The following is a 14,364-nucleotide window of genomic DNA, read 5'->3' as shown; positions in this document are numbered from 1 at the left end:
ACGCCATTGTGTCTGGTGGGATACGTACAAAAAGGTGATCAAGAAGTTGGATCCCATTCATGCCCAAAATGTTGCTCTTAACAAACTTTGTATTTTTCTCAAAAAAAAAAACAAACTTTGTATTCTTGTACCCCTCTGTCCCATGGAATTTGTCTAGCAAAATTTTGATGTATCTAGATGCTATTTAGTGTCTAGATACATTTGAATTTAGATAAATTATATATAACTTTCGTGGAACGGAGAGATTACATGGAGTTTGTTGTTTTAATTGAGATCGTGAACTGTGTGAATCCGTTACTGTCAGTTTTCTGGAGAATGGAGTTGCTGTGCAACCTCCGGTCATCGATTATATGCATTTCTGTAAGTGTGAATCAACATAATCCGGTCTGCAGAGACTGATATATTAGAATGAATAAAGATATCTCAAACCTGAGAAGAATGTAGTATCAGTTGAAAATGGTGATTTAGACGAAGTCGTTATCATTGCGATTTTATTAAATTCTACTAAGTATACATGGATTATGAAGCAGTGCATAATTGCTAATTAGATCATCCAAGTCAGAAATAAGAATGGAGATCATCATGCAGAAAAGAATGCTTGTGTTGCTTCCATATTTTTACTGAAATAAATGAGTAGGATGTAAATTCAATGAATGTGCCAATATTAGCGTGAGCCAGCTAGCTAAGAGGCCTCACACATTTTTGACAGCAATACTTGGAGATAGAGAGAAGGGAAAAAGTTCCCGCAAAATACTTATGGTAATTAATTTTATACATCCTGACAAACATGAGACACGCGGATATTATCAATCTTTCGAGAAGACGTAAAAGCTTGGCGCATCATTTCTTAAAGCCAGCAAAGGACGACTTCTTCTCCTCTGATCTAAACTTCTTACACTTTACTTAGTGCTTAGTTTAGTGTCATGGCTCAGGACTCCGACAACAACAACCACAACGCACCGCCGGCGACCAGCTCCGACTCCATGAGTCCCGGTAACAACGACAACGGTAGCGATGAGTCCAAGAGCAGCAGCCATCCGGTGATTGTGAGTGCCATTGACAAGGGGAAGAGTGTCATCAAGATAGAAGGAGAAGATGAGGGTGGTAGATCTAAGGGTAAGATCAACACTCCACATGTCATAGCTGTTGCCAGACATGGCAGATCAGGTGGCCGCCATGGTGACAGAGAATTGCACATCATCACGGAGCGCGAGAGAAGGAAACGGATGAGTGAGATGTTCACCAAGTTGCATGGACTCCTCCCCACCCTCCCTGACAAGGTGATGCTATTATGATTTACTCATATGTTAGGTCTTTGTGGATGCAGATGAAGATCCTCACTAGTTTTTTGTGTTTCATGTTGACAAATCGAGCATAGTGATGGAAGCTATACACTACATCAAGAGTCTGAAGGAGACACTAAGCGAGCTGGAGAAACGGAAGATGGAGATGTAGCTGGCACAAGGCAAGATTGGCACCGCAGCCAATCATGGGGTCTCATCTTCTGCAGCGGCGCTAGCGCTTACGGACCAGGTGGCACCTATGCAGGTAGCACCTATAACTGTGGGCGCGGTGACCGCGGCTCCAACGCCGGTGGGGCTACAGACGTGGTCTAGGCCTAACGTCGTGCTGAGTCTGTCAGGAAACGACGCATACATCAGTGTGTGTGTGGCGCGGCGCCGAAGCGTACTGCCTATGTTGATAGCCGTGCTGGAGAAGCACAACATCAATGTGGTCACATCTGGGATCTCGTGTGATAACGCCCGGAGCATGTTCACCATCCACGCTCGCGTAAGTAAAACCCTTATCCTAAACCTTTGTCCTCCATCTAGCTAGCTATGTTCTTCGAATTTTGGTAGTCAATTTTAGATATAAACTTTAGGGGTAAGGGGAACACACACACGGAAACATGGTCAGTCATATTATCGAAAATTACTAGATTTTTTTAGATTAAAGGGATCACCATCGTGGCTCCATTGGTAAACCTACGGAAGCCACATAAACACATGTCTGATTTTACAGCACACAAGCGTGTTTGAGAGGGTTTAGATGCCTAATGACACAAAAGCATAATTGGAGTTCAAGTTGGAAACAGGAAACTACACCCTATATACACAAATCCTATAGGTGCATCCACACCGGCTCACAAAAGAATCTAAAAATGTGATATGATCGAAGCAGCTTCAAGGATCGATGCCGGATTGGTCCAGGTAACTTACCTCAGCAGCTTCTTGGCGACGAGAGAGATGTGATCACCATACTCATCTTTAGGGGGATTCTTGATAGTGATACCTTTGAGCCCTTTAGTCACTTGTCACTTGTCAATTCGAAATTCCCCTCCAGGATCAGCATCACATATCAATAATTTGGTCTATGGTTGCAGACAAGTGTTCCTTGAATATGACCATTCATCTATTGAATGAATGCAATATCACTCTCAAAATTTGGTGCAAATTCAGCCAAATTTAACCGTTAAAGAGCATATCATTTTTTGAAAGTAATACGGTAGGGGAAGCCCCTACAGTGAGATTTTGTTTTTTTAATAATAAGAACTCAAATTTGCATCCCTGGGGATTTGAACCTGGGTGGCTAGGTTGTACATCCACTCCCCTAACCAAGTGAGTTATGCTCACTTCTTTAAAGAGCATATCATTCCTAACTTTCCAGATATATACACTAGAGAGTAGCATCACAGACTGAATTTAAAACTTTATGTTTTTTGTTATCTACCCAATTGGCAATTGACAAGTAATCATTTCTAAAGAAACATGAAAAAACAGAATGATTTGCCAAATCTGTATAGGTACAATGTAGTGAAAGAATAAGTGATGGATTGATTCGTTTTCAGCACATGAAATGCAACATTCAGGTTTATTAAAATTTCTTTTCATCACGTTGTCTCTAGTCATCGAAATGTTTCAAGACAAAATAGAAAAACGTGCACTCTGGGAGGAATAAGGAGTTGCCAAACATCAAGGACAAACATGGGTGTGACTCCACCAAAATTAAGAACATCATAAAGGGATGATGACATACCCTGCATTACTTTCATATTGCCTACTTAGAGCATCACTAACAGCAGAGGAAGAGATGCTAGTAGTAATACTTTCCAATTCATACCACTGTTGCACACGAGGCAGCAAAATTCCTCCTAAAAGTGAACCTAAGGTTACTACAATTCCAAATCTTTTGGACAGTCTTTTATTGTTCATGGCACAAGACATATAGTTCAAAGAACTTAATTTCTATGGGGAAGTCTCACACAATGTGTCTTCCAAAAATATAACTTTTACATCATTTACTATTTTTCACCTATAACCAAATCTAATATTCTACAATGTACGCATCACGCCTTCTAAAATTGCAAAATTACTCCAGCTTTACCGAGAAGATATTCGTGTTGCATGTGTTATATTTGGCAGCAACTGAAGTTCTCCAAAGTTTTCATTCATTCCTTAGAACATATTTTAATCTAGAAAATAAGGAGAAAAAATTTGACATTAGCCAGATGAGGCACACCTAGTCCCCAGAATTCTTTCTTCTTAGAAAATATTTTCCAGTTTGCTAACTGAAGGTTTCCGTGTCCCTCAAAATCATTACAGAGAAAATTTTACATCTGGATGGTGATGAGGTGAAATGCCCATTTTTTAAACTAAAAAAGAAATAAGATAAATGGGGATGTTGGCAAAAAAAAATTGGGTCTTAAGCAACTTAAGTTAGCAGCATATGAAAAAATCTTATATTAACATAATTAATCATCACTTGCAAAAATATATATCTTTAATGTAAAAATGTACTAAATTATATTATTTTATAGCATATAGTCTCAAGATTTGCACATGTCTTATTTTATAGCATATAGTCTCTACAGTATCAAAATGGTTCAATATAGTGAGAGAGTCAGGACTTGCACCGCAATCTTATCAGAATGCGTATATCCTCTGACAACAAAACTTATTATAAAAATATTCTTGAAACAATTCAGTAAACTAGGAAGAAGTGTGGATCTTATATGATTGTGTGTATCCACTAGAGTCAAAACATGTTACAAAGTTACATTGTCGAAAATAGTTTAGTAAAGTGGGAGAATCACCTACATGGTAACATATGGTATACTCTAATGATTCGATGACATCAACCTTTTTATTTTATTCAGAGTAGATCACATAAAAATAAGTGTACACCCATTCAGTAGCCAATATTGCATTGTAATATTTGAAGTATCATATATTGTTTTAACATGGTGGTTGCCTCATAGCCTTTAGCATTTAGGCTGTTCCTTTTCTTCACCCAGAAATGATAGTTAAGACCATTCAATGATGAACTTGAAAATATAGCATCATCATGTTAGTTCTCCTTGGAGTGTTCCTCCCTGTCATGCTTCATCTTCCTCTCTCCATCAGGCTCACACAACATCCAGATAAAAAAAACAATGATGTTTGTCTTTTAAGTCTAGCTAGAGCTAGGGATATCATTGTCACATATAGTTCTCAATTTTGAAATGGACATACCATATACTACTTCGGTCCCAAAATACATGACATGTAATTTAGGAAAAAGCCAAACTTTCCAAGATAAAACCTATAGAATTGTTTTAATTATACATACATATACTCCTTCCGTCTTGAAATACACGACTCATGATTTAGTGAAAACTCAACGGTTGCTAAGTTTGAACAATTACACAAAAGGTAATATCAATAGTTACAATATTAAGTAAATAAATCATGAAAATATATCTTATAGTTGATCTATTGGTATTGATGTAGTATTTTAAATCTTCATATTTTGTATGTATACTCAGTCAAGCTTTGAAAGCATAGACGTTTGACTAAGTTTATACACCATGTATTTAGGGATGGATGGAGTATATTGGACCCTTTGAATTATAACAAAACATTCCAACAAGGTATAACTTCTCTTCCTATATGCATAAGAAAACATGTTTCTATTTTATTATATATCCTAGGCTAAATGCACACATGATGTTGACAAATCTTACCACACTCGACACCTCCACCTATGCAAGCTGGTATTTGTTCTTACTATTTTGATTGTGTGTTAATTTCCTTTCTTTACGGAAAACCATCAGAGAGATCTCAACTATAGGTTGTAAATTAATAAAGTGATATTCTAATTCAAATGCATATGAAAATATAAGGATTAAGTTGTGTTTTCGGCGAACCTCTAAATGTTGGGAATATTTATTCTGAATTCTATGGCAAACCAGATCCAACTCATGTATAAATGTTTCTTTTCATCCAATGACATTGGGTCTCCGATCCTTCAAAGTTTCATGGTTCCTAATAATCCAAAACCCCAAGATGCAATGACTATAAGAAGCGTGAAGAAGGGGACATGATATCACTATAATTTGGGAGGTTTCTTGTTCTTTGGGGAGAAAAATTCTAGGCTCATGGGAAATAGATAGTATAGGGTCTTCTTGAGAACATTAGAGAATTGTAGAGTGCAATAATGGTAACTAGAATTCTTTTTCTAACATTACATTTATAGTGCTCAATATATCATGCAATATTAACCATAAGAACAATGACTGCTTGGTTTTACATAAAGATTACCAAATGTAATTGAAATGGGGAGGTGGGGGTTGAAAATCAACAATCACTTTATAGGCCACGTGAGATGAAAAAATGTTGATTCCCCAAACTATGATTCCACACATTGGTAGAATCTCCGACTAACAGTAATAGTATGTTCAAAAACTTCTTCCATTTGTAGAAAATCTTACGAGCCAATTGACATAAAGGCAAATGAAGTAAGTCCTCTAAGAACTCATGTTAAATGACGTGATGAACTATATATATAAGTTCTATTACATAAACCAAATGAGAAATCTTTTGTGCATATAACTATCATGATAAATGCTAGTTCAAGAAAAACCTTTGATCATTTCAATTACACCTTGCCATAAATTATGTAAACCAAAGTTGTAAATTAATTTTCCACAAAAAGGATCCTACTAAGTGGTTTCTAGGAATTCTAGTCGTACTACATTAGGTGGTCCAAATTATATTGACTCAAGGAATGTCCAGACAACTGAAAATTTGTCGACCTCTCCAAGAAAAGCTTTATTTGGGATATTGATATTCAACACACACGCATTCTTGACTTTTTTATGTATGTAAACTCTTGTTCATGTTTCAAGAGCATGACCTTTTCAAGAATATCTGAATTCATCCATAAGAAATGCCTCACGTATTTGCTCATTTCTTGGTTGATATTGTCAGGAATGTCCATACAACATATGAGAAAGATAGAAAATCAAATTTAACAAGTCATTTCACTAATAAAAATAATGTCTAAATTCGGACTTGAGGTGGAGGATAAGGTGGTAGTTAAGTGAATTGTATTGAAACATGTATCAAGTGTGCTAATAATTTATCATTGGGGCTACATGCAGAAAGCTCAATATGATGTAGGAGGGAGGTATAGAAAATGATTTTTTTCGGTGAGTTTAGGTTTCATAATTTGTGGATACTACGAATGATAACCTAGGATTCCCAATGAAACTTAAAAAAAAATTCTTACGATTGTGATAATTGAAGGTGTAGTTTGTATACATCATGCTGGATGTTTTTTTGGAATTGAGGCGATATCTTGTAAATTGTTTTAGTTTAATTCAAACTTCACAGGCATAATGGTGGTTCAGTAAAACAATAGAGGCTAAATTAGCTTCTTATCAAACAAAAAAATTTGATTTCTTTGTACAGAATTTTGATAATTCTGATGTTAGAATGCTAAATTATTAAGACTACACGTAGGTAGAACTGATTATATATTTGCACAATATTTTTGAAATAAATCTAGATGTTAATAGCTTTATGAAATTATTTAATTTTATCTCTTTTTCTAAAATAGCATGGCATAATTTATCTATCTATTGTGGATATAGATGGAACCTATACATGCCCTATACAATCATTCCCTAGCGAAATGTGTAGTAACATGTAAAAGTACTTAGCATATTTCGTAAATGAATAACTTGGGTGGTTGAATTGGATGGGATTTTAGTTTACAAACATAACTCAACACTATCTAATAGATTTTAATCCCTTTTTACAGAACTTTGATAGTTCTGAATCTAGAATACTAAATTACTAAGACTAGATGTAGGTTTAACTGGTTATATATTTACACAATAATTTTTAAAAAATCTAGATGTTAATAACTTGATGAAATATTTAAATTTTATCGCTTTTTCTGAAATAACATAGCATTATTTAACTATGTATTATGGATATAGATGGAACCTATACATGTCATATACAATCATTTCCTAGCTATATGTGTAGTAGCACTCACATATGGAATATGCACCAAGTTTAACTTGTTGAAGGGTGTTATCAATGGACACCGTAAAAAGCATTTTGAAATGGGATTGGATGAATTATGGTTACAGGGGTGAGCTCGTTTGTTTATATGAAAACTGTCATTAATTTTGTGCAAATGCATTTTTATTTGTTTATGATGTTTTTTTTGTTGTATTTTGTTTGGAGAAAATGGGATAAACTCTTGACAAAATGGGACGACTCTCATAATGTTTATATAATCTACGTGAGCATCCCTTTAATTTATGTCTTTGCTGCAAATAGATACGTGAAGCGAGTAGCCGGTTTGGAGATAATGTGCCATCCGAAGAGATATACAAGCTCGCAGTGTCAGAGATAATGGTTTGGCTTTCTGGATATTAATAAAGATGGATTTTCCGGGATCTTCAATAAAAATTGCATGAAGGGGTTGGTTGTTTACATTTGAGGGTTATATCGCGTCAAACTGAACCTTCGAGTCATCATACCTCAGTACAATTTTGAGATGGTTATATATGTGTGTAAAATTTGAGATGGTTATATATGTGTGTAAAATTTGAGATGGTTACGGGTGTCACTGTGTGCACATTTGTATCGTATATTTCCATAACATATGAATCCACAAGTACAGTCTCGTCTTGTTTCCGATTTCTGCTGCTCTACTTTGAAATTATGTTCTTCATTTAGTAGAGTAGTATCACGTTCCTTTGATTTGTCTGTGGCCGTGGATGAACTCTCATGGGTTGATGGCCTAGTTTCTCGGCAACACTATAACTGTCCAGCCCACCCATCAACCTTCCGTGGTGCAATTGAGAAACGGGTACCCCATTGAACACATTAGAAATATTATTTTGAACAAAACACACACATGCTTTTTTGCGATAGAAGGAACATATTAATATTAAGAATATATAAATTACACCTAGCCTCTGTGACAATATAATATCAAGATATAGGCAAGACATTAAGAATGCACACAGAAAAAAGCATCACCTCGCCAAAGCTATAAGTGTCTAGGAGCAGAAAATGTTGAACTTATTTCCAAAGAACAAAGTAAACAAAGAGTAGCACGGTCCATCGGTTCCTCTCCTTCCATCCCGCATGTCATGATAGCTGATATATCAATGGTCTCATGTGATGGCCACTCCCCACTCAACTGAGTCATGGAAGGGAGACCATGTGGTTTCCAATCTATATTTTGGTTCCATGGATCAATCCGCTCTTGGTTACCACCAGGCCACAAATGAGTAGAAAGGTTTAAATGCACATTGATCTCTCAAATGCTTTAAAAGACTGACTTGGGTCCTCGGCTCTATTCTGGTCTAAATCTTCCCTCAAACACATGAATATGTCGATTTTTTATCCCCGGCATCGGTTTAACGATGGTTGACTAGTTTTTGACTTTTTTGAAGAACTGGTCTGATTTAATCCCCCTAGGCTCAACTGATGGGGTATGTTTCTTCTTGCTAAAATCTAGCATAAAGAGAAGAAATCAAACTCCAGCTCTTAAATAACTATGTAGATGGAGGCATATAATAGTGGATGCCATTGGGACTCAAACACACTATTCATGTACGTGTGATACGTGCACTTTACATTATCAATATAGTGACTTATATGATAAGTTTTTAATGATATTTTACACGATCCATTATTATTTACGCCTTTTTATTTGATTTAAGAGACTTTCCTATAAAGTCCTTTTCATTGGTATTTAATTTCTAGGAGGTAGAAAACTTGTTTTTTCCTATTTTGCTATTTCAGGGATGACGTGGCGGTTTCTCGGCAATGCCTGATACGTCTCCGACGTATCGATAATTTCTTATGTTCCATGCTACTTTATTGATGATACCTACATGTTTTATACACATTATATGTCATTATTATGCGTTTTCCGGAACTAACCTATTGACGAGATGCCGAAGTGCCGGCTCTCGTTTTCTGCTGTTTTTGGTTTCAGAAATCCTAGTAAGGAAATATTCTCGGAATTGGACGAAATCAACGCCCAGAGTCTTATAATTGGACGAAGCTTCCAGAACACCCGAGAGCCGCCAGAGGGGAGCCCTGGGGGCCCCACACAACACCCTGGCGTGGCCAGAGGGGGGGGGCCGCGCCGCCCTAGTGTGTGGGCCCACTAGGCCCCCTCCGAGGCTGCCCTTCCGCCTACTTAAGGTCTCCGTCGCGAAAACCCTATCATGTTCGACGAAACCAGAGAAAACCTTCCAGAGCCGCCGCCATCGCGAAGCCAAGATCTGGGGGACAGGAGTCTCCGTTCCGGCACGCCGCCGGGACGGGGAAGTGCCCCCGGAAGGCTTCTCCATCGACACCACCGCCATCTTCATCAACGCTGCTGTCTCCCATGAGGAGGGAGTAGTTCTCCATCGAGGCTCGGGGCTGTACCGGTAGCTATGTGGTTAATCTCTCTCCTATGTGCTTCAATACAATAATCTCATGAGCTGCCTTACATGATTGAGATTCATATGATGATGCTTGTAATCTAGATGTCATTATGCTAGTCAAGTGGATTTTACTTATGTGATCTCCGGAGACTCCTTGTCCCACGTGTGTAAAGGTGACGAGTGTGTGCATCGTGTGGGTCTCTTAGGCTATATTTCACGAATACTTATTCGCTGTTATGAATGGCATAGTGAAGTGCTTATTTATATCTCTTTATGATTGCAATGTGTTTTGTATCACAATTTATCTGTGTGCTACTCTAGTGATGTTATTAAAGTAGTTTATTCCTCCTGCACGGTGTAATGGTGACAATGTGTGCATCGTGTAGTACTTGGCGTAGGCTATGATTGTGATCTCTTGTAGATTATGAAGTTAACTATTGCTATGATAGTATTGATGTGATTTATTCCTCCTTTCGTAGTGTGAAGGTGACAGTGTGCATGCTATGTTAGTACTTGGTTTGGTTATGTTGATCCGTTATGCACTCTAAGGTTATTTAAATATGAACATTGAATATTGTGGAGCTTGTTAACTCCGGCATTGAGGGTTCGTGTAATCCTACACAGTTAGTGGTGTTCATCATCCAACAAGAGGGTGTAGAGTCTAGCATCTATCTATTTATTCTGTTATGTGATCAATGTTGAGAGTGTCCACTAGTGAAAGTATGATCCCTAGGCCTTGTTCCTAAATACTTATATCGCTGTTTGTTTACTGTTTTACTGCATCTATACTTCCTGCAATTTTACTACCATCAACTGCACGCCAGCAAGAACTTTTCTGGCGCCGTACTACTACTCATATTCATTCATACCACTTGTATTTCACTATCTCTTCGCCGAACTAGTGCACCTATTAGGTGTGTTGGGGACACAAGAGACTTCTTGCTTTGTGGTTGCAGGGTTGCTTGAGAGGGATATCTTTGACCTCTTCCTCCCCGAGTTTGATAAACCTTGGGTGATCCACTTAAGGGAAACTTGCTGCTGTTCTACAAACCTCTGCTCTTGGAGGCCCAACACTGTCTACAAGAATAGAAGCACCCGTAGACATCAAGCTATTTTCTGGCGCCGTTTCCGGGGAGGAAAGGTAAAAGGCTCTCATACTCCGGTCCCAGGTAAATTACTTTTCTGGCGTCGTTGTGTGTGTGCTCGAAGCTATTTCCTTTAGATCCTGCAATTGCATCTTTTTATTTCTTGTTTACACTAGTTAGGCATAATGGACAACAGTGAGCTTCTTATTCTATTTCCTGATTTAAGACATGGATGGTTTGATGCGAAAATTAAAAAACCCATGGAACATATTAGTATGAACACTTTGAATACCATTGTTGCTAATGATATAGAAAGTTCTAAGCTTGGGGAAGCTGGTTCTGATGAGCATGATCTTTTTAGTCCCCCAAGCATTGAGGAGAAAATTTACTTTGATGATACTTTGCCTCCTATTTATGATGATTATAATGATAGTGATCTTTTGGTGCCGCCTACTATGGAGAATAAATGTTATTATGATTATACTATGCCTCCTACACTTGATGAGAATAATGATGATAGCTACTTTGTTGAATTTGCTCCCACTACAACTAATAAAATTGATTATGCTTATGTGGAGAGTAATGATACTTTTATGCATGTGAATAAGAATGCTTTATGTGATACTTATATTGTTGAGTTTGTTCATGATGCCTCCGAAAGTTATTATGAGAGAGGAAAATATGGTTGTAGAAATTTTCATGTTACTAAAACACCTCTCTATATGCTGAAATTTTTGAAGTTACACTGGTTTTATCTTCATATGCTTGTTACTTTGCTCTTCATGAACTTGTTTATTTACAAGATTCCTATGCATAGGAAGCATGTTAGGCTTAAATGTGTTTTGAATTTGCTTTTTGATGCTCTCTTTTGCTTCAACTCTTATTTCTTGCGAGTGCATCATTAAAACTGCTGAGCCCATCTTAATGGCTATAAAGAAAGAACTTCTTGGGAGATAACCCATGTGTTTATTTTGCTACAGTACCTCTATTTTATATTTGTGTCTTGGAAGTTGTTACTACTGTAGCAACCGCTCCTTATCTTAGTTTTGTTGCATTGTTGTGCCAAGTAAAGTCTTTGATAGTAAGGTTCATACTAGATTTGGATTACTGCGCAGTTACAGATTTCTTTTCTGTCACGAATTTCGACCTGCCTCTCTGTAGGTAGCTCAGAAAAATATGTCAATTTACGTGCGTGATCCTCAGATATATACGCAACTTTCTTTCAATTTGAGCATTTTCATTTGAGCAAGTCTGGTGCCATTTTAAAATTCATCTTTACGAACTGTTCTGTTTTGACAGATTCTGCCTTTTATTTCGCATTGCCTCTTTTGCTATGTTGGATGAATTTCTTTGATCCATTAATGTCCAAGTAGCTTTATGCAATGTCCAGAAGTGTTAAGAATGATTATGTCACCTCTGAACATGTTAATTTTTATTGTGCACTAACCCTCTAATGAGTTGTTTCGAGTTTGGTGTGGAGGAAGTTTTCAAGGGTCAAGAGAGGAGGATGATATACTATGATCAAGAAGAGTGAAGAGTCTAAGCTTGGGGATGCCCCCGTGGTTCATCTCTGCATATTTCAAGAAGACTCAAGCATCTAAGCTTGGGGATGCCCAAGGCATCCCTTTCTTCATCGACAAATTATCAGGTTCCTTCTCTTGAAACTATATTTTTATTCAGTCACATCTTATGCACTTTACTTGGAGCGTCTGTTTGTTTTTATTTTTGTTTTGTTTGAATAAGTTCATCCTTGTGTGGGAGAGAGACACGCTCCGCTGGTTCGTATGAACACATGTGTTCTTAGCTTTTAATGTTCATGGCGAAGGTTGAAACTGCTTCGTTAATTGTTATATGGTTGGAAACGGGAAATGCTACATGTAGTAATTGGTAAAATGTCTTGGATAATGTGATACTTGGCAATTGTTGTGCTCATGTTTAAGCTCTTGCATCATATACTTTGCACCTATTAATGAAGAAATACATAGAGCTTGCTAAAATTTGGTTTGCATAATTGGTCTCTCTAAAGTCTAGATAATTTCTAGTATTGAGTTTTGAACAACAAGGAAGACGGTGTAGAGTCTTATAATGTTTACAATATGTCTTTTATGTGAGTTTTGCTGCACCGGTTCATCCTTGTGTTTGTTTCAAATAACCTTGCTAGCCTAAACCTTGTATCGAGAGGGAATACTTCTCATGCATCCAAAATCCTTGAGCCAACCACTATGCCATTTGTGTCCACCATACCTACCTACTACATGGTATTTCTCCGCCATTCCAAAGTAAATTGCTTGAGTGCTATCTTTAAAAAATTCAAAAGTTATTACTTCTTATTTGTGTCAATGTTTTATAGCTCATGAGGAAGTATGTGGTGTTTATCTTTCAATCTTGTTGGGCAACTTTCACCAATGGACTAGTGGCTTCATCCGCTTATCCAATAATTTTGCAAAAAGAGCCGGCAATGGGATTCCCAGTCCCAAATTAATTAACAAAAATAGACACTCCTCCATGGTATGTGATTGTTGGACGGCACCCGAAGGATTCGGTTAGCCATGGCTTGAGAAAGCAAAGGTGGGGAGGAGTGTCATCATAATAAAACTAAAATAAAAAGGCACTCCTTCATGGTATGAGATTGTTGGCGAGCACACGAGGATTCGGTTAGCCATGGTTTGTGAAAGAAAGGTTGGAAGGAGTGCCACACAAAAATAAAAATAAAATGGGAGCCGCTCTTTGTAGGTTTGTCTGGCAAGGGGGTTAGAGTGCCCACTACCATTCGTTGACAACAACAAACACCTCTCAAAATTTTACTTTTATGCTCTCTTTATGTTTTCAAAACCAAAGCTCTAGCACAAATATAGCAATCGATGCTTTCCTCTTTGAAGGACCTTTCTTTTACTTTTATGTTGAGTTAGTTCACCTATTTCTCTCCACCTCAAGAAGCAAACACTTGTGTGAACTGTGCATTGATTCCTACATACTTGCATATTGCACTTGTTATATTACTTTACATTGACAATATCCATGAGATATACATGTTATAAGTTGAAAGCAACCGCTGAAACTTAATCTTCCTTTGTGTTGCTTCAAAAGCTCTACTTTGAATTATTGCTTTACGAGCTAACTCTTATGCAAGACTTATTGATGCTTGTCTTGAAGTACTATTCATGAAAAGTCTTTGCTTTATGATTCATTTGTTTACTCATGTCATTACCATTGTTTTGATCGCTGCATTCATTACATATGTTTACAATAGTATGATCAAGGTTATGATGGCATGTCACTCCAGAAATTATCTTTGTTATCGTTTACTCGCTCGGGACGAGCAGAACTAAGCTTGGGGATGCCGATACGTCTCCGACGTATCGATAATTTCTTATGTTCCATGCTACTTTATTGATGATACCTACATGTTTTATACACATTATATGTCATTATTATGCGTTTTCCGGAACTAACCTATTGACGAGATGCCGAAGTGCCGGTTCTCGTTTTCTGCTGTTTTTGGTTTCAGAAATCCTAGTAAGGAAATATTCTCGGAATTGGACGAAATCAACG

At 37.3% G+C, this 14,364-nt stretch overlaps 1 pseudogene; it reads left to right on the top strand.

Moving 5' to 3' along the window:
- Window positions 1-923: 923 nt before the first annotated feature.
- LOC124690114 lies at window positions 924-7,712 on the top strand (annotated as a pseudogene).
- The last annotated feature ends 6,652 nt before the right edge of the window (window positions 7,713-14,364 follow it).

The sequence above is a fragment of the Lolium rigidum genome, chromosome 2 (genome assembly GCF_022539505.1).
Source record: "Lolium rigidum isolate FL_2022 chromosome 2, APGP_CSIRO_Lrig_0.1, whole genome shotgun sequence".
In the NCBI taxonomy this organism is placed as follows: domain Eukaryota; kingdom Viridiplantae; phylum Streptophyta; class Magnoliopsida; order Poales; family Poaceae; genus Lolium; species Lolium rigidum.
This window is presented reverse-complemented; position numbering and strand designations above follow the sequence as displayed.